The following is a 23,771-nucleotide window of genomic DNA, read 5'->3' as shown; positions in this document are numbered from 1 at the left end:
CAAGCAGGCTGCTCTTGTCCAGAGAGAGCTCTGATCCATTCTCAGCGACATCCAGAAGGAGATGCAGTGTGATGCCTCTTGTTGGAGAATCAATGATTAACAAAGGTAATTTGTTTTCTTTCCACTGCTAGTCAGCTGGTGGGTATTTTATTTAGTTTCTGCCCAAAGCAGGTTCTTGCCGAAAGTTAGAAACACACATATTGGATGCATTTGTGACGTCACCCATGGCTTGTCCATTGTGTATAATATTTTTAAGCTTTTTTAAAATTATTTTTGAGGGCTCCGCCATGAACGCTGGCATTCAAGGTTGACGTGGCCCTCCTGCTTCAGTTTCGGATTCACTGGAAAGCCGGTAGGAAGCTGCTCATGACTGGAATGCTAAGTGATTTCTATTTGTGATGATTACCCAGAACAATAAATCTGTAATAACCTTCCTCCTCCACTCCCATGAAGGATAATAGAGAAGATGTCTTCTCATTAACCTTAATTCTCCTGTGTCCTCCTACGCCACGGTCTCCAGACAAAGACGGATCCAGTGTTCTTCCGGTTGACGTGAGACCGCACGGAGCGGTTCTGAATACGTTATGGTTGGCCGATAGTTGAGGCCTGGTCCTTGTAATTGTTTAATTCTTCAAAATCGATTCTGTCCAGGTAATTAAAGGCCATGAATGGCTAATCATTATGCGGTGACTTGTGAGATGTGAAAGTCTACGTCCGTGTTCATTTTCACGTCTTTATTACCATTTAATTGTGTCAGGTCCAGTGCTGGACTGACTTACACGTACAGTACTTTTGCCTGGATAGATGTGTCAATCTCAAGATGGAGACAAGGGCTCAGGTGGTGGAGAGGTGACGTCAAAGAGACACAGGCGGGGGACAGACATGCAGAAGAACCCGCCCAGCCGCCCCCCCCCCGTGGCCTTGTGGAGCACTAAAGCATGATCGCAAATTCAGATCAAACTTGCAGCTGGGTTGCCTTGCACAAAGAAATCTGTAAAGCTGTAGGATGAAACTGAGAGCATGTGGAGCAAGAACGCCTGTGAGAGGAGAAGAGCTCAGAATCAGCTTCAGAAACAGGCCTAATAGTCACACACAAGTCCAGCAGTCAAGATAGACATCCTGCACTAACAAATGACCAGTCATGACTAATTGTAAAGCCGGTAAAAAGTTGCTTTTGATAATGAGTATCACAGGAATCCTTAATGTCCATTAGATAAATTTACACTTAATAGTCACCCACAGGGACAGGGGAGATCTGACCTGGAGGCTGACCGCAAGGCAAAATCTTGTCAAAATTTTCCTGTTTTGATACAGACTAGGGAAGGGATTAATGGGACAATTTAGGGAGGGGGGTCTATATATATATATATAACTGGCAGCAAAAAACAAAGTGAAAGTTTTGTTTTAGCGAGGCTAAATGTGAACGCAGTAGAAAATTCGGGTTTATTCACCAGAAGCAAATTCACAAATGCTAATACAAAATGGCTGACTGCTCTGCGCAAGTCAGGAAACCAGAAAGATGGTCATTATAACCAGGAGGAGGACAGCAGTCAGGGCCCAGGTAAGGGTGTGCTAAGATGCCAAAACACCCGCAAAGCGTTTACGTTCGTACACAGCGATTAGTATAGCTGTTAGCGTCCTGCTAGGCCTCATCAACCTGGTCCCCAGTAGGATTCGCAGCCTCCACAGCCATATGGTTTCATGATTTATGCCGATTATCATCCATTCCAAAGCCTTCATCACCGGGCAGAAATGTGCCCAATGCAGTGCATTGAAAACTGGACTTTGGCACTAGCAGATTGGAAGTTTAAATCCTTATGAAATTTACTTATGAAAGTAACTTTCCCATGTCCTTGATGCAAATGCATAACCCCAGCCGCTGCAGCTAAATTGTGGCATTCATAAATGGGAGAAACTTTAAATCATTCTCCTTAACAGAGATAATTACGGCATTTTAAAAAGGTACACAGTGTTATAAAGCGGACAGTAATTGTGGTCACAAGTGCTCCGTGGCTCGTTTTATGAGCATTGAAAGACGTCCGTCTCTGTGCAGTTCTGAAAGGATTCCTCTGAGATTACTGAGTTTTTTGGCTGTTAGCAGAGGAGTGGGAGAAAATGCAGAGATGTGGAGATCGGTCCACCTTGAAGTGCTTGTGGAGATCAGCGCACGCTGGTGCTGACTTTTGAAAAGACTTTGTGAGTTCTGGAGTCTAATCTCACCCAGCAGTCCTGCCCTCCCCCAGCATTGTTGCCTTTGCCCGGTCCTGGGATGGGAGCTTCAGCTTGACAAATCTATTTTAAAAAGCCGTCCCCCTTTGCTCTGTACGGTAGGGAGCTGGGGCCTTTTGAAATTCCACCACCCCCACTCCCCGCCTTAACCGAGGCCCAGCAGACATCTTCTTCCAGGGAGAATGAATTATGGGCGACACAATGGGACACTTGATGTGCTAGTCAGGGATCTGTCCACAGCACCGGTGGATTCCGCGCTGCCCCGCCTGCACCTTGGAAATCGACCAATTCGCTACGTGTGCATCTGGCCACTCTATCGGCCCAGTAAAGGCTCCTCACCAAGTGGGAAGACGTGGCGATAACACGGGTAACAAGTGAGCGGAATGCACGCTTGTTCGGCACTTTTGCTTTGTGTTTCATGCAGAAAACCTTCGGTTTGCTCACAGGCCTCTGCTTTCCACGCATGGTTTTCGGAATGATTTGTAAAGGTGCTTCTGAGCAGACACAGGAATGACTCTGCAGACTCCATGCACACCCTGCAAGACAAATATTTAGACAAACAAATATATAACATAAGCTAACTGAGGTCTTCCTGCTCACCTTACAATGAACCTTTTAAGTGACTCGCTTCCATCTCTGCTTGGGCTGAGTGGGCATGTGATGCTGATGGATGCTTATTGGTCCCTAATTAACAGCCCCCCCCCCCCCCCAACAGAAAGAAGTGATTCAGATAGATAAACATGCAAGATTCTAGATCAGATTTATTTAGGTGCTTTTCAACTTAATCAGCATCATATCACATGGAAAACAGACAAGAAAAATCTAAATGCTCAGAGGAATGTCTAGTGAAAAAGCTAGACGCTCGACATGTAACAGACACCATTTCCCCCCCCTTAATTAAACCCTTTGATAAATCATAAGATTTTAGTTTGGCTGTAAAAAGGAAGAGCCGACATATTACATGGAACAAAAGAAGAGTGAATGCTCACCGAGGGCTATTTTTTGTGTGTAAACGGGTTGTTATGTATGCATCTACTGCATCTCTCTTTCCTTCCAATCAGATTCCCCTCAGGGTCGAGCTCATTGGCTTGTTACGCACTTCCCAATTACCAGTGATCCCCATTGGTTGGGGCTTTGAAGTCATCTGGCCCCTTATTGGCCGAGCAGTCGGCGGTGGGAGGGGACGATAGGCCACTGGGAGGTGCCTTGTGACCAGGGTGTGTCGGGTCTCTGGGAGGGTCAGAACTCAAGGTGGGAGGGGAGTGCTCATTATTGCAGGATTAGTGACATTTCATAGAGGAGGAGGGATAGAAACATCTAGATTGGGGGATGAGTAATTGCGTTTTATGTAAATCTTCAATACCACATCTATAATGCATTACTTCCATAGTGCAAAATTCAAGCCGTGTTAAACCCATTTGCACACGTATTTACATACATCAGCAAACATGCCCACAGAATAACTAACACTAACAATCTCTCATGTGCCACTTCCTTCATACCAAAGCATTACCTGTGACATCATAGCTCTCGCTGAGAATCATTCAATTATAATTCCCATATGGCAGAAAGAATCGCTACAACCAATAAAATAAACAGTCACTGCACAATAAGGGACTTAATTTAATTAGATTGTGTGTGTTTTTTGTCATCTTTGTGGTTTGTTTGATACAGTGAAACAAGGCAGCTTTTTAATGCGTGATGTTATACTGGGCTTTATAAGCTATAGCATGAGACACTCAATAAACCGTGACCAGGAACATGACGCACGATGATGATGTATTTTATTATTATTTGCTGATACATTCTAAGTGTAAGAGGCGATGTCATTGTTACGGAGTGTTAAATTGGATGCGGTTTGGGGGAAGTGTGGATGCAAATTCTATAAACCCGTGATGGCATCCATCCCCCATCTCACCTGCTGGGATACAGCACCCCCCCACGCCGACTAGCTATGCCCCCGGCCCCTCCTGCAGCCAGCCTGGCCCAGTCTCCACAGGTCACATGACCACCTACCACCTTCATGCTCAATAATTTATTTGCTCACAACCCCCCCCCCCCCCGACACACACACACACACACACACCCACTCAGGTTTTCTTACATCTGCTTGCTCTCATATACATTTTACAATGTATAAGTGTCTCATTGGCGGTTTGTCAATGTTACACAATGTTTTTAGCCGGAGGAGCTGAATGTGTCTGGCTTTGTTACGCGATGCTAATGTCTGCCGCCTGTATATTCTGTCCGTAATATTTATTTACTTCGAATATTAATGTCTGCGCACCATCCCCACCAGCATTGTAGTGTGTCTGTATTGCTAATTTCAAACCGCTCACAAACACATGTTTGTTTACCTATAATTGTGGGCTGTTCACATTGACTATCACATTGACTATCACATTGACACAGTGCATGCTGAAGCTCAACAAGTCCCTAAAACATATGCAGAGTCTAGCTTTCATTATATCTTTGAGATGTCCGCTAGGTCTCCTTTTCAAGGTTTCCTGTCCTCCAAGTGATATTTCTGACAAGGTTAGGAAAACGTGTACAGGCAAACACACACAGGAAATATATCGAGGACTGACAGATTACAAACACTGCATATCATGATTCATGATGCACACTGTAGACATCGTCATAATACATGTGCCTGAAAATCTGAGAATTTTCTCTTGCCTTTGGTGATTGGGTGCCTGGATGAATGGACTGAACCATTCCCTTCTGTGTGCGTTTGTGGGGGGGGGGCTGTCGCAAGGCATGATGGAGACACGTGCTTGGTGGAGTCCACCGCTTAACAACAAGACTGCTTGTTGTGTTTTTAAATGCGGTAAACCTTGGCTCCACTCCACACTTGCTGGAGCTCACGGTCAGGGTGTCTGCGTATGTGTTTGGGGGGGAGGGTTCATATTAGATGGCGGTGAGGAGATGCCCTTCCCCCCCGCTCTGTGATGGCAGAAGGTCACGGCGACGTGGTCTCGCAGGCCCGGTGAATTTTATCAGCCACGAGCCATGCTGAAGCCAATCCAAATACGCAGATGAGCTTGAGGGGAAAGAGCAGGAAAGGAAAGAAATAAATAAATAACGTTTAAATCCCCTGCCTGGGATTTAGCGTCTCTCCAGTTATGACCGCGAGTCATCTGGACGGCGCTGGATGCAGCCTGAAAAAGCTCCCGTAAGGAGATCCGGCTCCGACCCAGAACAATGCAGAGCCCGCGAGAGCCCCGGGCGGCCCAGCACCCTTTGCAGCCGCCATGCAGCCCGGACAATGCGTCCGGTAATGCCGCATTTCTCAATGCGCAGGATGGGCAGAGTCCTGATTGGCTGCTTAGCCAGCTGGTATGAAACCAAACTGAATGGTTTAGCCATGCCGGGGAATTTGCAGGGCTCTCCAATGGAGACTGAGGCTGAAGAAGCATTCAGAGGTTTAATTTCAGACCCTTGTTCCCTCTGAGGCGGGTTTCTTTGTGGAGCAGCCGCGCCTGCAGCACGGATTCCCGGCGATCCACTCGCCAGGAGACGGCAGAGGTGACATATTTCACGGCGAGGCGACCCTCTCGTGATGAATCACGTCGAGCTTGATTAATGAGCACAAAGAAATGATACGCTTACTGTAAATAGTGAAAATTGTTAACAAATGTATCTTAAACGTGCACCTCGGCTTTCATTATGGGCCCAATTATATCACAGACGTCTGAAAGGCAGTTGCCTCTTGCCTCTAATTGCATTCGTACTGAGCAAAAGGCTTTTGTGTTCTTTAAACATAAGATGTTATGGAAGTACTACACTGAAAATGCTTGCTTTTTTAAGCACCTTGTTGATGAATAACTGTACTCAGAAAACTTGAGATATCAAAAAATTTGTAACTAATGTCAACACCAGCAGACTTTGCACACCCACCGAACCGGCAATTATGAAAAGTTGTAATTGTGAACATGCGTGGTGACACAGGAGTTTCGTTGGGGCCCAGCAAGTGTGATAAAATAAACAGGTGTGTAGCGAGGAGCCCGGCTTTGCCCTTATGGAAGGTTCTGCAGTAGATCCACCGCAATGAGGGGGTCTTTGCCCTTCCTCAGCCGAGGGAGAGGATGTAATGATGCCAGTCGGTCAGCTTGTCGCCCCGTGCTGATGAATGCCACGAAGGCAAATGGCACATCGCGGTCAGAACGATGGCAACGTGGAGCCTCAACGTGAGAGCTGAAATCACAAAACGCATGAATAAAAAATTCAAAAATGGGATAAAAATGGGGCAAAAATAATGAAATAGTTTTTGGCAGAGTTATGAAGACTGTACGATTATGGTATGTTTGACATTGTTTCATTTTTATTTCTTAGTTTCTGAATGGTTGGAGTAGACAAGTGAACCAAAAATGCAAAGAGCCGATGCCAAAACAATATATTTTTTTTTCTTCTAAAAAACTAATTTCAAAATGTCCTGATGTACTTGGAGAACAGATGCAATAAATGTTGATGTAGAAATGTAATATTTATATCTGCCTCTTCATAAACAGATGAAAAAACAGATCGTGTCACAAGTCATCCTTCCCAAAAGACTTTCTGCATTTGCTGGATGTTCTCTTTCCAACACCCAGTGTTGCTAAAGCACTTAAGCCGAGCTAGAAGTGATCTCTCTTCCATATGTTAATAAATGAAGAACACCCAAGTTCTCCATCTACCAATAAGACGAGGGATCGGTCTCATGTGACTCGTTCACCAAAACACATGTGGAAATTTGAAAAAGTTCCAAGCTCAAAATGTGGAACCGCCTCCCTCCCATTCCTGACCCTCATTGAAAACCATGTGTCTCTCTTCAAAAAAAAATATAGAGGAAGGTAGGATCAGGTGTTTCCTCTCCTGCATAATTCCATGTTGCATCAGATGATAATAATTCGGCCTGGAGATGGTGCGGTAGTCAGACAGCAGGTTCTCAGCTGTGTTTAGGCACCAGTATCAGTGGTGGCTTTTATCTGAGGAATCAAAGTGCAGCCGTTCAATTACAGCCCTTCGCAGTGGCATTTCCAAGACTCTTAGCGGCGAGGTGAGAAGCAGGCACCTCTCAAGGCAGCGGTAATGAGTGAACATGTTCGTTTCCATGTCCGACTCATTTTACTAAAGGTAATGTGGGAATCTGAGGCCAGCTGCAGGAAAACGAAGGAGAAACGCCGTGACCTTATGATGCCTTATGGTCCATCGCTCACATTTCATCGCACCATCGCTTATCATCCTGCAGCAAAATTTCTATTTTCTGTTTGCATTGAATATTATGACTGTAATCAAGTTGCTGCACCACACAAATGGTTGGTGAGACCAAAATAAGCCTTTTTTGCAGGTAATGTCCACCCAGTCATCCATCCATCATCCATCCATCCATCTTCCGGCCATTTATTTTAGCCAGGGGTTGTGAGGGCTGTTTTCAATTATTAATACATATTTCCTCATAGCCCTTTACATGCATGGGAATGTGGCAGAGTTATCGGAATTATACAGCAATAAAAATACATTTCATTTTTCATGGCAACACTTTGTGATATGAATAATGTAGCAGTACATATTTACTTAATGCATTAATTACTCAGTAACTAAGTATTTGGTAAGTACTGATCCCGTGTTCATTCATCATTAATGAATGACATAATGATATAAAGACAGTTCATATATTTCATGGGGAAACATATATTAGTTCTTGAGCAGTAAATGAGTTAAAAAGTAATTTTTGCCCCCTCAAGTACTTATCATTATTAACTAGTTAGCTAACTGTTAACTAACATAGTACCTGAATGGAATACATGAACTCCTATGATTGGGCAAACGTTTTAATATGAAGATGATTTTTGCTCCATCGTCTGATGGACGAGTCTGGGTTTGCCTGACTGCATTGTGCCAACTGTAAAGTTTGGTGGAGGAGGGATAATGGTATGGGTAGTTTTTCAGGGGTTCGGCTCGGCCCCTTCGTTCCAGTGAATTGAACTCTTAATGCTTCGGCATGCCAAGACATTTTGCACAATTATTTGCTTACAACTTTGTGGGAACAGTTTGCGGAAGGACGTTTTCTGTTCCAGCATGACTGTGACCCAGTGCACAAAGGAAAGTCCATAAAGACGTGGTTGGGTGAATCTGGTGTGGAAGAACTTGACTGGCCTGCACAGAGCCTTGATCTCAACCTCCTCGAAAAGGTTTGGGTTGAACTAGAACAGAGATTGTGAGCCAGGCCTTCACATCCAACAGCAGTGCCTGACCTCACAAATGCTCTTCTGGATAAATGGGCAAACATTCCCATAGACAAACTCCAGAATCTTGTGGAAATCCTTCCCTGTTATAGCTGTAAAGGGGGACCAACTCCATATTCATGCCTATGGATTTAGAATGAGATGTCATAGAAGTTCCTGTAGGTATAATGGCCAGGTGTTCCAATAGTTATGTCCATGTAGTCTATATGATTCTGAGCTATGTGTATAACATATAGAGTTATAGATTATTTTTGCTTTCCTTCAAATAACATCTTGCAATTTAAACAGGAACTCCATTCATCCATCCATGTGCCAGTATCATGTACCATGTATCTAGTTCCGGGTCATTGTGCACCAGGAACCTGAAATGCAGGGCGCAGCCTAGATGGGATGTCTGTACATTTAAAACAGAAATTTAACAAGAGAAATGGAGATTTACAGGATTGTTTGGTTGTGTACATGTGAGCTCGTAGCCAAACTGTGTGAGATAATGTGTGTTTTTTCCTTTCACAGAGACCCCTGCCAGCCCATAAATGCCCCCCCCAGACAGAGCTGATGAGACAGGCAGCAGGGGCCCGCAGACTGGGGGCCGTTATCAAAATACCCACCTTAACTTCATTAGGGGCTCATCAAGCATCCACCCCCCTTGTCCCCAGCAGTGCTGGCTGACAGCAGTGGTGATCGTTTTGTCAGCCCGTCGGAGCGGATAAATGAGTGCATTCCTGCCGCGCGGGTCAACATCCCGCATGCCTGATTAGGCTCCCCCCACCCCCGACCAGGGCCCTGGGAGGGGGACTCTTTCCCTTAATTGAGAGAGATTCCCCCCCCCCCCCCCCCACACACACACACACGCACCCCCAACAGAAATAAATTGTTTTGTACTGTGCTGACAATGAATTACATTACAGAGCCCACACTAGAACTTTAAAATAATACTGGCTGGTAATAAATTTAAATATTTAATAAATAATAATGAATCATCAATCATTAGCAGTTAAACTTTTCCGCTTCTGATATTCTGTAAATGAATTCATATATCTATGTAAGCATTTACATCTCAGTCTGCACAGAAAAAGCACAGGCTAAATTTACGTCATAACCAATTTTGTGTGAATTGGTCAAATTTGTCATTTGGGTTTTCAATAACTTGAGAATACTTAGTACATATATGGATTGTTACAGGCATTCCCCAGGTTAGGAATGAGATCTGAGTTTGCGTTAAAGTCGAATTTGTAGGTCAGAAAAATGTACATAATAATAATAAGAATGATTATTATTATTAATAATATTATACAGTAAGTAACTGCATATGATACTGTTCTGTAACTCGAGCCGACAAACCGCTGAAGTCACACAAGGTTTTCCAGCAGTGTTACAAGGTAATGCGCACATTTGTTATTGTGAAGCATTGTTTTTAATAGAATATTTTATATAATAGGCTTTATTCCAGTCCGTTGGAAAGCCCGAGCTGCCTAAAGTCGGACGTCATGAGGACTGCCTGTACTGAAACAAGTGATTCATTAGTTGCTTTCAGCATAATTACCTTAAGAAACAGCTGGTTATCAAATAAACAAACATGTCAATATGTAAAGAAAATGGTATAAATGCAAGTGATAAACACTGACTTCTGCCATTCGAATTAATTTGTTTGAATTTAAATGAACAGGGAGAGGTATTTGTGGAGGGAGGCAGGCTTGAAAGTGTCTTCCATTTGATATTCTGAGTGCCCCTTTTCGATCACTGACGATCACGCAAAATTAACTCCGCACCCGCCCCTCCACAGCAGAGCACCTGCCCCTTGAAACGTCTCCGCATGGTCTTGTGTGGGTAAATCCCGAACAGGTGTTATTACATGCTGAAGAGCCATGGTCAGGGCTCCCAAGGTAATCGACTAAGCAGCACCGATCCTACCATGTTATAATCCCTAATCTGGTTGCACCCCCAATCCCACACCTGTTGGTACATTCTAGAGGCCATTGTACTGTCTGAATACACAGCAGCAGCACCCTCACTGATGGTTGTGCCTAACTGACCAAGGGGGGGAGAGAAACCAGTACCGTAGCTAAAATGGCAAGTTTCTGGCTTAAAATTAAAGCTTCGGTGCATTTCTATTTTTTTTGAAAAGGTAATTGCGATGTAATTTGCACGGATTTACGTATTTTAATCATTTTTATCTTAATAAAAAATGATCCATCTGCATGCCTGTCAAGTGGATTTCTGCTGGTTTCATTTCTGTTCATTTAATTTATTTGTTTTTCTTTCCCTCTTTGTAAATTGGCCAAACCTTCGCGAAAATCCGCGCAGCCCCATAGACGGCTCTCATCTAATCAGCCACGGGAGGAGGTTTGCCACCCTGATTTGTGCTCCTCTCGTCTGCCAAAAGTTACAGTGCAGTTTACAGATTACATCTTTCCGTCTGTGTGTCTGCAGCTCCTCTCGCCGCAGTCTGTCGCTTCGGGGGTATGCAGATGCACGCCGATGTCGGATGCAGGATTATTTCTCGTGGGCCCTCACCCTCCCCGGGAGGTCACATGGGGCTGAGCAGGATACGAATCCTGGGGGGGCAGGGATTTGGCCAGGGGCAACAGCCTGACTATCGCCGATCACATGACCACTAATTATGGAGCTTACTGAGCCTCAGAGTGAAAAGGATCCCGCCCCCCCCCCCCGCTACCCCGCCCCCCCCGCTACCCCGCTACCCCCCCCCCCCGCTACCCCCGCCCCCCCGCTACCCCCGCCACCCCGAGTGCTTCAGTAAACCTTTAGCTGCAAATTCTTGGGATACACTGAGAAACTTTGTCTGTTAGCATTTGCCAAACAAATTTTAAAAAATGACTCAAACGTAAGCAAAAAAAAAAAAGTGCAAAATGCTTAGCGAACGCTAATTGAGGTTGAAACCAGCTGTTGCGACACATCTTTGACACGTCTAAACGATTATTGTCTGGCACCACACTGCTATTCGGCAGTAATTAGTACAGCTAACATCACAGATGAAGGAGTCAAGTCTAGGACCACAAGAGATTTCAAGGGTCTTATCGGTTAAGGTTGGAGGGGCGATCTCCCCGCTGGTTTAATCTGCGTCTGTGGCGATTTGCTGAAATCCACAGTGACCTTTCACCCCAATGTGTCGCCGCTGGTCGCATGCCAGATCCAGTCCAGGCGCCATCGGCTGAGGGATGACCGCTCGAGACAGGTCTGACACCACCCCCCTCCAAACATGCCCCATTTCTGTCAGTTGGATCTCCGTTAGTGAGATTTCATACGACCAGAATCATCCCGCAGATAACGAGCCCGTTTTCTTCAACTTTGGTACCGATGCACTTCAATTAATCGTCTCAATTTCTGAATATAGAAAAAAAGTCAGAACAAAGATTTCTCTTTAACTAACTTCCAGTGTGAAGATTTCACAAAGACTATTAGAGAAGTTAATTATGTCTCTGCGGGTCTGAAACACAGTCCTCGGAGGGCTGAACGTACGGTGTCTCTCATTCCAGGCCATTTAACTTGCTTAATTGATCCAATTAGCAATTAATCCTGCACACTATTTATACCTATGACTTTCTCTGACATCACTTAAGTAAAATACTCTGTTTGCAAGATATTATGCACAAAGAGTTGCCATTAAAAAGTTAAACAAGGAACAACATCAATATTATTCTGAGCAGTCAAGAGGAGTGGTTGAAGTAAAAATCCATAGCGTACTTTCCTTAAGAATTTGAGACGCCTATATTAAAAGGAAAAAAATCTATTTCTCTTACAATTAAAGGAGAGATCATTATCAATTCTGCATAAAAAATTCTTGAAGTACAAAACTAGCTGTAAAGTCTCTTTGCTCGTTAGACCCCATACGGAAGTCAGTGGCCACATTGCTAGGCACCTCCCTGTGTTGCTAGATCACTTCCCCCTTCTCTCTGCAGAACCGCTTCATATGTAGACGAGTTCTGCATTTGGAGAAGCCTTCTGTGCTCCACTGCTTCACTGACCTGTTATTTTTGTACTTGTGGCCTCCCGGTTAGTTTGAACCAGTCTGGCCATTCTCCTCAAGCCACTCTTATCAACAAGGCATTTTCAGCAACAAGGCATATAGATGTTTTTTGTTATTTTGTCTTTGTAAACTGTAGATACTGTATTCCTAAGGGGGGGGGGCTCTTTCTGAAATGCTGGAAGCACCAAGTCCAGCACAAAATTTAAGACTTACTGTGCTGGATGTATTCAGTTGCAGCGAAGGTGATTTACTGTATGGCACATCAGGCTATACTGAGCAGTGTAACCTAATACACTGGCCAGTGAGTACATAATTCCACTAAAACCAAAATAAGAAACACTTTTCAGTAAGTAACAATGAAATGGATTTAGATGAATATATCAAGGCACAAATGAAGAGAACAAGAAACAGTTTTTTTCAACAGTATATTTCAAAATCCAAAATCCAAGCAAAATCGTAGACGTTTGAATGTCTTTCATAGTCAAACCTCTGACGGATTGCCAGTTACATGAAACTCGCCAGTTTTATATGAGTGTACTTCTACAGAACAGCAGTGACCCTCCCGTCCGGCCTCTGGTCACATATTCTAATATAGCAAAACTCCCCAGGAAAACAGCGTAAACTCAACTATCTACCTTCATTTGCTCTTATGATTACAAAACTGACTTTGCACATCATCAGATGGCAGCCGGCAGATTGCTAGTCTTCTGCAGTGTCACTGAGGGTGTCCGTGGGGGAGGTGGGCTGGGCGTGCAGGGGGTGGAGTAATGGCACCCATGTAGCCCAGCCGAATCCCCGGCCCCCCCCTTGCTGAGCGGTCCTAATGAAAATGTTAGACCTCTAAATAAGAGGGGAGGGAACTCCGTGCTGCGCTGGGCACAGAGGCGCTTGGCACTGCTCCAGTTCATGGCCAGGCTCCACCGAACTTAGTCTCGGTTCAGTGCCCACGGCGGTCACGACTAGCATAGCTTTGGGGTGACCTCTTGGCCGGGGACCACTCCTACCTCATTCCGATCTGACGCCCCCCTTTTATTCCCTCGCCTTTTATCCCCCCTCACTCACCCTCCTCATCCGGCCGTATAAATATTAAACTCCATTTCAGGAACAAACTGGCTGCGTGAACGAGCCGAGTTAATGATCGACTCAGGGCCACCGGATACACCCGGCGCACGTTCCCACAGGCGGCTCTCAGGGCGTAAGGGGGGGGGAAGCGGTTGGGGGAATTTAAATAAATATGTACATACCGGCATCCACAAATCACTGCATGGATGCTGCAGGCTTTCCTCAGCAGGGAGACGATGCAGTGCCGGAAAATACAACCATTAGACTCATGTCATTTCTTTGGTTATTTATTTAGAAACAATCAAAAATCACTATCTGCACAAGACGGGGAGTGACTCTGTGAGGACTGATAATATTTAATATGAGTCCTGCATGTTTTATTAAGATTCTTCTCATAAGCGATGAGTTTCGGGTTGCGCATCGCAATTTCGGTCCTGTCACTGGAGGTCAGGGCTACATTGGCTGTGTGATATTCTGGGTGTTTTTCTGCTGAATTGATAGGAATGTGGGTCAGCAGAATGTATGAGCATGGGGTCGTGGGGGACCCCAAAGTCTAGGGCCAGTTTTTATCCCAAGTCCAGCTCTGCTGGATGTAAAACAAACAGTTGTTTTCTAAATAACTTCACACATCAATTTATACATGATTTCAGGCAACAGCCAGACATTGTATTAAGGAAATTTCTGTCTTTTTATATGGTGTTAAATTAAAGATCGTCTGGGTCACCTGTCCGCATCCTTTTTATAAATCTGCACCAGTTTCATCACCACAGCAGACTAATCGCACATATTAGTCAGTGCTGTCTTACTTACAGCTGTCATGGCGTCCGCTCATGTAATCTGAGAATGTAAACTGGTTGGTTAATCTGCCGGGTATGACGGGTGATGCGTGTGAGCAATAAAGGTTAATGAAGACGCGCCGATGAGCTGTGCATCTGGGGGGTTGTGGAGAGGGAGGAGAGGCTGCTGGGCTCAGCAGTGGGGGCTTCTGGATGTGAGAGGCTGAGAGGAAGAGAAGCACATGGGTAGGACAGATCAAACGGGGTTTAAAACTCGGGAGCTGATGAGGTCTTTGTCTGGAAGAAAAACGAGATCAGCATGATGTGGCACCCTGGGAGCCGGAGAGGGTCACTGGCCGTGGGCCCCCCGAGGACCCGACGCCGAAGCCGGGCGTTCAGAGCGTAGAGGGCCGCCAGGGTGGCGCCCTGCCCAGACAAAGGGGGAAAGGGGTCACGCCAGGCAATGGGAACCCCATTCACCTGGGGCGACTCCAGAACCAGCCCCCCAGCCCTGACCGCCTACCCTCACCGAGGTGACCTGCCTACAGAACCACCAGCTTTATGAAAGATTTCATTTCAGCATGAGGTGAATCTCTCAAAATAGAGCTGGCGATTACGCTGGAATGAGAGGCTCCTTTAAAGGCCCTTCAGAGGCAGCTTGGCGATGTGCACTGTCACCAGCGTCCGGCGATGTGCACTGTCACCAGCGTCCGGCGATGTGCACTGTCACCAGCGTCCGGCGATGTGCACTGTCACCAGCGTCAGGCGATGTGCACTGTCACCAGCGTCCGGCGATGTGCACTGTCACCAACGTCCGGCGATGTGCACTGTCACCAGCGTCCGGCGATGTGCACTGTCACCAACGTCCGGCGATGTGCACTGTCACCAGCGTCTGACTGAAGTGAATAAAGCAAAACAAAACACAGCGAATAGTTACAGAAGAACAAGTCACCGGTACACAAAGCGCACTACAGGGGAAGTGGCAGAGCGACGCTCCAGTTACTCACATCTAATATCCGTGTCATTAGCAGCAGCTCTGATAAGCGCAACGCAGCACTTTGACCAAAGGCAATATGCGAAGGCAAAGCTTCTTACACACATTTTTTATTTAAATAAATAAATGTGCATCGCAGTCTCCAGGCACTGTAACATCTAATTACAGGGTTTTGTAATGCTCAATAAAGTTTTCTTCTTTGTTTTGCAAGCTAATTTCCTATGGCTTTAGAATTGCATTTAAGGATGCATCCATTGCAAGTATCCAAGCAAGTACCCCAATAGGCAATATTAAAAATTAATAAAGAGAAATCTTAACACTTTCAGGTTAACTAAAGCATTGTGGGAAAATAAAGGCAAGCAGGGTATGTAGACGTCTCACTCTGCTCTATCACTCACATCACTAGATAGGAAAAGAATAACAGAGAGAAAGAGGATTCAGGAGGTTCAGAATTGATCAGGTGAAGACTTGTGTGTATGTGGATTTAGCAAGTCATTTGCAATTATCTTCCAGAATAATTTTACTGAGCAGACAAGCAAGCTTGGTGGAATTTGCTTACAGTACAGGATGGTAGGTAAACTCAAATCAACAGTGTCCGTAACATTATAAAGACACGCAGGTGCTAAAATCATGTCATCAGCATGACATTAGACATTAAAAACAATGACTAACACAACAGATGATGCTAACAGACACCAGAAGCCAGAATTCGCAGATAATACTTACAAAGACTTACAAGCAGGATTTAAGTGCAGGAGTAACCTCTGTCAGGGTGAGACAGAGATGTGCGCGACACAGTACACTTACACAAAGTTCTGGAAACAAAAGAGAAATGTCCGAAAGACTTCAGAACTGGGGGAGGCGAAAATGCTCTGCTGCAGCACCCCTGCCAAATCTCGGCGTCACGCCGGCTGCTGCCCGCCTCGAGCATCACGCATCACTGCCAGCTGTCCGAGCCTAAACTGCAGACGTTTGTTCCTCCTGACAGGGGACATGGATGGGAGGGCACACGCGGGACAGAGGGGGCAGCGCGTGTGCAGGGGGAAATGATGCCTTGGCCATTGTGACTTGTCACTTCTTAATTGAGACGTCTCTCACTGGCTGAGGATGTTTGCATCCACGGCAACAAGGCTCAAGCCCCTCCCATTTTTCCTCCATTTATAAAACCAGGCTTTTTTTTCTTTTGTATTGTAGTAAGCAAAATTTTGTTTTTAAATTTGTGCTTTCAAATCTGGCATTCAAATCACTAGACTGCATCCCAGAATTCCATTCCATATCGTACATTTTTACGAAAATTCCAAGTCACCCCCCAACCTCTCCCCTTTCACCCCCACCATTAGAACCCTATCACGGCTATACACACTGATTTTAAAAGTTTATCTTAGTCATTTAAATTCAACATCTGAATGCTTGCAAGCAGCAAAGCCAAACGAGCGCTCCGGTAACTAGGGGAGTCGATACGTCTAATACGGTGAGTTTGCCGAGCAGCGCATTTCACGGCCAGTGGCTATCACCTGTATTGATTTCCATGGGAAAATGTTGTATGATCCCCGAATAATTAATGGCAGAAAAGGCGGCCTGGTGTTCTTTGTTCGGAGTTTCAAAGGAGATAAAGGTGTAAAGATTAGTTATTGATGGAGAGGCTTAGGGTGACTGGACCCAGGACACTTGAAATAAACTGGTGCCACACGGGGGCAAAACTAAGAAGCATCGGCCTCCGTGAACCTTCCAGGAGTCGATAACCTATTATAAAGCGTGCATATTACAGCTAAATCAGAGCAGCCATATTGAATTTGGATCCTTCTGGGTTATTAATCATCATCATTGCATCCCGGCACTATATTCATTACATTTACCTTTAATTTATATCTTGTCATTAGGGAAAATGAGTAGAATATTGTGTTTAACGTCACACAACCGGACCCAGCAACCTCGTCATTGGCGGTGGGCTGCAGAAAAAAATGTGATTATTCTACTGCGACCGAGGTGCGATACATTAAATCCAGGAAGGGCTGGGGGAGAACGTCATCCAAGTTTCTGTGTTGGACGTACACTAATAACTGTCATAGTTTGTGTTTATTTTTATTTATTTTTTTCATTTTTGTCAAAGCAAGCAGAGGGTAACCTGTGTAGAAACCGTAAAACGCGGGAACATCTCTCACGCGCAAGCATCAAAGTTTGCAAGTGTGCAAGTTGGCTTCTCTTCTTTAGCACGCCTTTGTAGACCCCATTTAGGTACAGATTAGAAAAGATAGCCAAGGGGATTTATAGCCTAGTACAGTCGAACCAGTTTGACTCTCCAATCTCCCGGCATTCTTTAAAAAAAAAACAGAAATTCGTTCCACTAAGTTTTCCGATGGCTTACAGATGGGCAATGATTAATCAGGGAGCTAACGGGCGAAGTAGTTTGCAATTAGACTAGAATGCTCTGAGGCATGCTAATAGAATCAGAAAATTAGAGACACTCTGTGTGTAATTGGCTAGTTTCCATTCAGCAGGTGCCAGCCCACTCAGCTGTGGAACAAAGTCACATTAGCAGTAGTAAAAATACTCATTGATATGGAACAGACAGATTTTCTGCTCATTTTCACTGTGGATGTCAAAACAGACCAACCACTGCCCAAAGCAATTAGCCCATAGTGGCCATTACCCCAGAAACGATTGTACAGGAAGTGTCGCGCCATTGGCTAAAGTCAAACAGAGGCCCTCTCTCTGAACCAATCAGCTTTGGCTTGCCAATAGGGGAGCACTCCCTTGTCAAGAGCACGGGCACACCTTGCACTCATTCTCTTATTTGAAACGTATTTATTAAAAATATCATTATTGACGTCCCTGCAAGTAATTTTCCTTTGCAAGAGGCCCCCAGCCAGCCTGGCTTTCTCAACAATAACCACATTATTTCTCTGTAGTGGTCACAGACTTTTGCTGGATACAGTTGGGATTCATTGCCTGTCTTTGATTCCCTGCTCACAGGGAACATGAAAGCAGCAAAGCATTCTGGGAAGGCCGCTGTTCTTTCAAGAGGTCAGCGCAGACGAGGGGGAGAATTCATGGCCTCCCACAGGTTGCCAGACCAGATCAGGGCTCTGCCTGGTGTGCCTTCCCAGCCCTCCAATGTGTCTGGCAAAATGGACGTTAACGAAGAAAACATATTAAATATTGATCACACTGCGGCTGGGGGCGGCTAACCTTGTGTTTGTGGAGAGCGAAATCCCTTAAAAGCCCCTCAGTGCTGCCAACGCAAAGGCATGTCCTCACAAGCCTGTCAGAGAAAGAGTCAGAAGAGAAAGTTGTGTGGAGACATCAAACCGCAGAGCGTATTGTGTGTTAGACACGCTGGAAAAGCTGTAGTATAAGAATGGGAGTCTGGTTCACACCACAGTGAATAAGCCGAGAGCTTTACACAGCTCTGTATACAAATGCCAAGAAGTCACATCTCTCTACTTTGTAAATATTTAGTCTAAATGGATTGGCCTTTGAATTTGAATGACCCACAGGCAAAACAATACGAATACACATTTCACACCTCCGAGATAAGACAAAACATACAGTAATGGAGCTGTTTGTTAGGGACTGTGGCTGATATTTTGTGGGAATGAAGTTTGACATGAGCACGGAGTTGGAGTAAACTAAGGAGGAAAGTAAAGACATATGAATGCAGATGCAGAGTCAGAAGACTTTCCCCAGGAAGTAGAGCTGAGGGAAGCACCTACGAGACAGAGGAGTCAGCAGGTAACTCTGACCCCATTGTGTTCTAATGAAGATGCCAACAGGGACTGAAAAACAGGCTTAGGAATCTCACTTTCAAAGTTGCGGTTTCATTTCCATGAGCCGAGGTCTGTTCTCCTTCCCAGCAGCCCCACCCTGTGCCACCCGGGCGTGCTGCGTGACGTCCACCCCTCTGTGTAACAGCTCCTTTCCAGTGAGTCCTCAAATTACACAGATTGCCTTGTTGCGCCGTTTTGCTAGTATTCCGTATTCGGTGGCTCTGGAACATGTCATGCGATGACATGTGTGCTCAGAAAAATGAAAGATGACTGGCTCAGAGAATCCTTGTTATTCTATTAGAGAAATGAAAGAAACCTCACAAGTGTGACGTCAGTGGGGAATTTGCAAATATGTAGAACAAGACCATCTGGCTGAGAACGCCTGGATCAGTGTGGTTCTCACTTGCCAGCTCCTTCTTGAACTTTTGCGTCCTGTTTAACGATTTGAAAATCAACCCAGCAAACTCTCGGTTATAAACGCGGCCGTCTGACTCCTCTGTTTATCACTTCTGATCCCGTTTTGAGACTGCGGCAAGCAGGAGGTCAACATCATTTGGCAGACGGACGAGATGCAACCAGCTGTCTGGACCTCGGCGAGAACCGTCCACTGGTTTTGGCAGACCCCAATTGGGTCATGTTTTCTGATCCCGGCTTAGCTTGTCCCTAATTGGCTGTAGAGGCACATGTGCAAAGGGTGGTCGACAGCATTCCTGTTGCGTTTGGCTGGCAAATAAAAGTCAGAAATCCCGAAATAACCGTAACCCTGGGCAACGATATTTTTCACTTAAGTACATAAATGAGGAGCACGTCGAATTTTCCAAACCGCAAACAACATCATAGTGTTTCTTCTTTATAATCTGGTGAACGTTCATACTTTGGACTGAAGAACAAACACCTTCTGTGTAGTCCAACGTAAAATAAATTTATATTTCTCAATTTAAAAGTGGGGCCTTAAATGGCATTAAACATTCGTATCCACCATTTCACAAGCAGCATTTACAATCAAAGCTCTCTATTGCAATGGCAGAACTCCAGAGGATGAGAGAGTATTACAGTAAATTCTGTACCAGCAGTGTGGAATACAGCAGATATCATTGTCTGACGGAGTTGTGGAGTACAAACCCGGGACAGAGAATCGCAAATCATTTTCAGATGTCTTCTCATGCACAAAAAAAATAGAATAGACTTAAAATGTTTATTTTTAAATTGCTTTGGGTTATTCCTCATATTCAATGATGAAACAAGGGATGGAATTTACGCAAAAATGACTAATCGTCATAATAGGATTCTCCTGAATGATTATTTTTCAAATCTCCTTTTGTTTCCTTCGTCCCCGCAAAGCTTTCATCTGCCCTTTGCTCACAGAGATCTTTCTAAGGCTGCATTGTGTGTCCCACTGTTGCACCCACAGTTCTGGTCACTTCCTCTGTTGCTCAGATTATAACCAGATGCTAATTCACTCTGTAATTCTGCCGATGTAGTCACTGTCTTGAAGCCACACTTTGTATCTCCTCTCGGTGGCCACAGAGGTCACTGTGGAGAGTGGTAATCAAATACATTCAGCGGAAAGCAGACTTACGTTAAGACAAAACAAAAGAAAAGCTTAAACTTTGCATTTTGTGGCCCCCCAGGAATGTATTTTTCATTGTTCTCAGATCACAGATACATGCCTTCTATTGTGGAGTCAAGACCCCAAAGGATTCTGGGGATTGATCGTAAAAAGGTAACAAATGTAGCTGCGGTCTGAATGATTTCAGCGAATCCTGAACAGATATTGCAAACGACATCACGTGCTGGAGAATCCAATCCCAGCACCAGATTAAGGTTAGCTGCAGTGCTAAGCTACGAGCATGAAGTACTAGGCTGGCTTGGTTGATTCTACCGTGGATGTAATGGGATTAGTCAAGTTCTGCGAAGTAGGTGGAACCCTGAGTGAGGGATCTTGCTCCTTCCGGCAGGATAAGATGTCATGGCAGCGGTCACAGGGCCGAGGAAGAGGGTGTTACCTAGCAGACCGAGGTTAGGTAGAGATCCCAACATGCAAGCCCCATCTGAGAAAGGTACTGGCAAATTGTTATAATACCTACTTTTCAACTGCGCTGCTCTGAAAAGTCGGGAATAACAAGGAGTGCTTTAAACCTCACGCCTCCGCATTAAAGAATTCAGTGCCAAGGAACGTTGTAGCCTGATGTGAAAGGTGACCTGCTCACCTTGATTTTTTTCAAGCCTCTGAGGTGAATTTGATCCAGAGGCAATAATTGCTGGGGGACGGAGCGAGAAGTGCTGCATATTGTCTATCAGGTTTTCATCTGCTTTTGAGTTTTCTTTTATGGTTTGGGGTTAAGGAATCAGAAATTACATTAAAATGAGAAGCAGTGGGAGGTCCCCACTAAAACAGGAGGACAATAATGTAAGAGCATCTTTCCCAGCTTGATAACTTTTGAAGAGAAGTTAAAAGAGAAACCTACAAGGATATTAAACCAAGGAAGAAATCTGGCATGTCTGCCCTGGGCAAAATGTTATTTTTCAACTTCCACAAAATATAAGAGACAAAACTTTATTCATGAAGATTTCCCTAACAACAGTAAAACAGTGTGCATGTGTGTGTGTGTGTGTCTCTGCATGTGTGTGTGCGTGTGTGTGTGTGTGTCTGTATATGTGTGTGCGTGTGTGTGTGTCTGCATATGTGTGTGCGTGTGTGTGTGTGTGTCTGTATATGTGTGTGTGTGTGTGTGTGTGTGTGTCTGTATATGTGTGTGTCTGGATATGTGTGTGCGTGTGTGTGTGTGTGTCTGTATATGTGTGTGTGTGTGTGTGTGCGTGTGTGTGTGTGTCTGCATATGTGTGTGCGTGTGTGTGTGTGTGTGTCTGTATATATGTGTGTGTGTGTGTGTGTGTGCGTGTGTGTGTGTGTGTGTGTGTGTCTGTGTGTGTGTGTGTGTGCACATGCACAGTGGGGTTCCAGAGAAAACCAAACAGTAACCATAGGCAAGGAAAAATTGTGGGTCTTTTTATTCTTAGTCTCATTCAAAAAGTTTAACAAACGCTCTCACATATCCTCACTTACAGGTAAATGATTAAACAGCCCAGTGCAGGACACATTTAGAGAAACTGCCTTCCCTGTTTGGGAATTTTCCCCTTCGATTTAAGCCAGAATACAAAGAATTATAAAATGCACACCTTCAGTGATTGATTTTCCAGATGGCACATACCGGGTAGCAGTGCCGTTCAGAACCTAAATGAAGCAATTTCCAATACGTGGGAGGGTTCTGCTGTTGTACCTTTGAAAAAGGTGCTGGCGAAATCATGTGCTCCAGTAAAACATCATACTCTTTAAATAGATAACTTTTGCACAGACATGCAAAGCAAAGAAATTAAGGCAATGATTAATTAGCAGGTCTTTTATTCAAGTAAGCTGTTTGAACATTAATAATTAAGAAGTCCTTACCCATTAACAGTACACAGGTGGTGCATAATGTTGGGTTATGCCCGCATTTGTCCCTCGTTTCAGTGTTTAATAGCTTCTCTTTCAGCTGATTTGGTTGTTGGGTTGAAGCTGCATAGTTCACACTAAACACTAAAAATATGCTGTTTATCTCTGTGAGCCCTTGTGGGAAGAGAAGTTGTTTGCTGCTGGTAAACATTGGATTTGCATATCTGGCTCTAATATCCAAGGTGATCTGGAGCAGAGAGCCAAGTAGGATGAGGGAGAGCAATTTGGTAGCAAAGAAGGCAGCTGCAGAAGCAGCAGATGAAAGTAACTTGGGGCACGAAATGCATTTATTGAAATACGTAATTAGCATATTTTACTAACAGTAAAACTGGGAAGAAAAAGAGGAAGAAGGAACAACGAGGTCATTCTGACACCATTTTGCTTTGGCCATTTTGAACCAAACTGGATGATTCAGCCTCAGATCAAGGGAAGAGATCAAGTGAAAAATCCTCGTGGACTGTTGGTCACGTAGCAAGAAAGTTGCCTCGTCACTTGGGTGCTTGATCTGCCTCAGCTTCCTGCAGCTTCAGAAGGCAAGCGTATCTGTGCCGCTGCTCTCAGCTTCGTGGACATCACGCCACGACCTCTCTGGCTTGGACTCGCTCTCAGCACTGTTGCCTTTCACGGCCTGCATTTAGGATGTTTGCTCAGAGTAAATACTGAATTCTTGCAGAAGTAACAGATGTGGCGGCAGCTGGGAACTGAAGGCATGTAGTCACAACCAGCACACGAGTTACCAGGCAAGAGGATTAGTTCACTAAACTCAATGACTACCTCTAGTCTGAGGGATAACATTACCGTCATGGCTTACACATACAGTACATGCTTAATAAGCCCTGCCACTGAACCCAACCCCATGCATGCACAGAAATCCAAGCCACAGGCAGTTCTGTGTAAATACATGTCCTATGTCAGAGGCAGTTGAGACTAAAGGTGAATGTATATGTCGAATGAAGTCGAAAGAATCGACACGGGTTTAGCAAAATGATGTCTTATAAGCCTTAATCACCATGATAGTGCTCACTGTTTCAGCACAGCACCTGTACAGGGTTCCTGGGCTGAACTTTTTAATTTGTTCTGATCCCACCCACTGTCCATGATTGGCTGACATGTATGTGAGGCCTCAGGGTTGGTCAGCCAGACTAATTATGCAGTTACGAGAATGCTTTGCGCTGCACCGCGCGTATCTTTAAATAGTGATAAGTGCATTAGTGTATTTATGTTTGGACTGTTACTTT

The 23,771-nt window shown here is 44.8% G+C and overlaps 1 long non-coding RNA gene across 1 annotated transcript; it reads right to left on the bottom strand.

Annotated features, from left to right (window-relative positions):
* Positions 1-13,774: 13,774 nt before the first annotated feature.
* LOC125746870 (uncharacterized) lies at positions 13,775-22,637 on the bottom strand. Its single transcript, XR_007399081.1, has 3 exons — positions 22,489-22,637; positions 18,463-18,535; positions 13,775-15,175 (listed from the first exon to the last, which is right to left on the bottom strand). It is a non-coding gene; the product is annotated as an uncharacterized LOC125746870 (long non-coding RNA).
* Positions 22,638-23,771: the final 1,134 nt, after the last annotated feature.

The sequence above is a fragment of the Brienomyrus brachyistius genome, chromosome 7 (assembly GCF_023856365.1).
Source record: "Brienomyrus brachyistius isolate T26 chromosome 7, BBRACH_0.4, whole genome shotgun sequence".
NCBI classification, from domain to species: Eukaryota; Metazoa; Chordata; class Actinopteri; order Osteoglossiformes; family Mormyridae; genus Brienomyrus; species Brienomyrus brachyistius.
Note: the sequence above shows the minus strand (reverse complement) of the source record. Positions and strands in the feature narration are given on the sequence as shown.